The following is a 2110-nucleotide window of genomic DNA, read 5'->3' on the forward strand; positions in this document are numbered from 1 at the left end:
AGGTTAAGGAAAGGGGTGAGTTTGGAAACTCACAGTGCAACAAGCCCTTTCGAGCCCAAAACAATAATGACTGTTGGGTCTAAGCCCAAATCCAATCTCAAACATGTCTTGGGCCATAGCCCTTTTCATATTTCATATTTCATATTCTTGGTCAAGCCTTTCTCAGAACAGTGCGCCCATAGGCCCATTTCAATATCACATATAATGTCAATGAAAGAATGCAAACCCATCCGGGAGACTACTCAACCCACCATCCGCTACTCTCCACCCGTACCAACCAACACACCATGTGGGATTAACTCGACCCACCCCACCATAACTCTCCACTAGCGACTTAGTGCTTTATCAAATAACCGGAGGCCTAGCCTCTTTTAAAAAACGGGCAAAAGCCCTTTTTATAAGCGGGGCATAAGCCCTTTAATAATCAGGCGTAAGCCTTTTGATAATCGGGCATAAGCCCTTTTGATAATCGGGCATAAGCCCTTTTGATAACTGGGGCATAAGCCCTTTAATAACTGGGGCATAAGCCCTTTTTCACTTCCTCCATTCATATAAAAAACCCAACCCAATGCATTTATGAACATCTAGGCCCATTTAGCCTAAAACCCCTAATGGGCCCTACTTGGCCGATTTTGTCATCTAGGCCCATTTAGCCTATATCCATAATAGTATTAATAGTTTTAACAGGCAATTTAACAGATTTCTGTTTTCTAGCAATTTTACCCAAATGGACTCGAAAGCCTATTGGGCCCTATTTCAGCCCCTCGAGGCCCAACTTACCGTAAACGCCAAAAACACGTCATTACCGTTTCCATTGGTCCCGATCATCATCTCATTGATTCTAACTAACTAGTGAGCGTTTGCTTGCTCACAAGTCCTCGAAATGCCAGAATTTCGGCATTTTGACTTTTCGGCATTTATCACTTTAAGCTAAGAAAAAGGGTTCGTTACACACCTGATTTGCGATATTCCTTGACGAGATCTCCTATGCGATTTCTCCTATAATCAACCACTTATAGATTAGACCATGTTATTATTAAACCAAATCGAAAACTACCTATTATCATCACTTACACATTCACCACCATCCACAATGGCCCTTGGGTTCATACCTTTGCAAAGTTGATGACTAGATTTAGTCAATCCAATGATCAAAGCTTTTCACACACCTCGATCGGTAGCCTTTAATCCTCACTAGCACCAAAGAAACCAAATAACACCAAAAACCCTTTTAGCCTTAATCGACGAGGGTTTTCACTTTTCTTAAACCACAAGATACAAATGGAAAAAGGTTCAATACTTACCACGAGATCTACTCGTTGAAGAACGTTCCAAATACCTTCCTACCCCATATCCGTTGTAAATCCAACTTAAACGTGCGTGAAAATAGATCTATATATTAATTCCGAATCACTAAAATATGAAGCTTTCGCTTTTCAAAGAAATATTAATCTAAGCTATTACGAAGGTTAGTACACACATTACGGGTTGAAGTTGAAACGTTTTCATAATCAATCACCTACGATAACCACCACCGCCACTCAAACTCAACTATTCCAATATCAATATATGTAAATCCTAAGCACATCACCATACGGAACATAAGGCATATTCGTCATTTTACCATACGGGTATTACGGTCACTTTACCCTACTGTGGGCTTTACGGTCTTTTTACCTAATAGGGGTATTTTAGTCATTTCATCCTACAAGGGTGTTTTGGTAAATCTACAAACCAAGGGTATTTCAAGAATTTTGTAAATCGAGGTAAAATAGTAATTACAGTAAATCAAGGGTGAAACAAGAATTTATAAATCGAGGTAAAATGGCAATTCAGAATCGAGGTAAAACAGTAATTCAGTAAATCGAGGGTAAAACGATAATTATGTAAATCGGGGTAAAAGCGGTAATTATGTAAATTGGGGTAAAATGGTAATTCAGTAAATTGAGGTAAAATAGTAATTACATAAACCGAGGGTAAAAGCAGTAATTCAGAATCGAGGTAAAAGCGGTAATTCTATAACCCGAGGGTAAAACAGTAATTCAGAAATCGGAGTACTTTGGTAATTTTACAAGTCGAGGCATTTCAATAATTGGTAAACTAAAGTATT

Source organism: Gossypium arboreum, chromosome 5 (assembly GCF_025698485.1).
Source record: "Gossypium arboreum isolate Shixiya-1 chromosome 5, ASM2569848v2, whole genome shotgun sequence".
NCBI classification, from domain to species: domain Eukaryota; kingdom Viridiplantae; phylum Streptophyta; class Magnoliopsida; order Malvales; family Malvaceae; genus Gossypium; species Gossypium arboreum.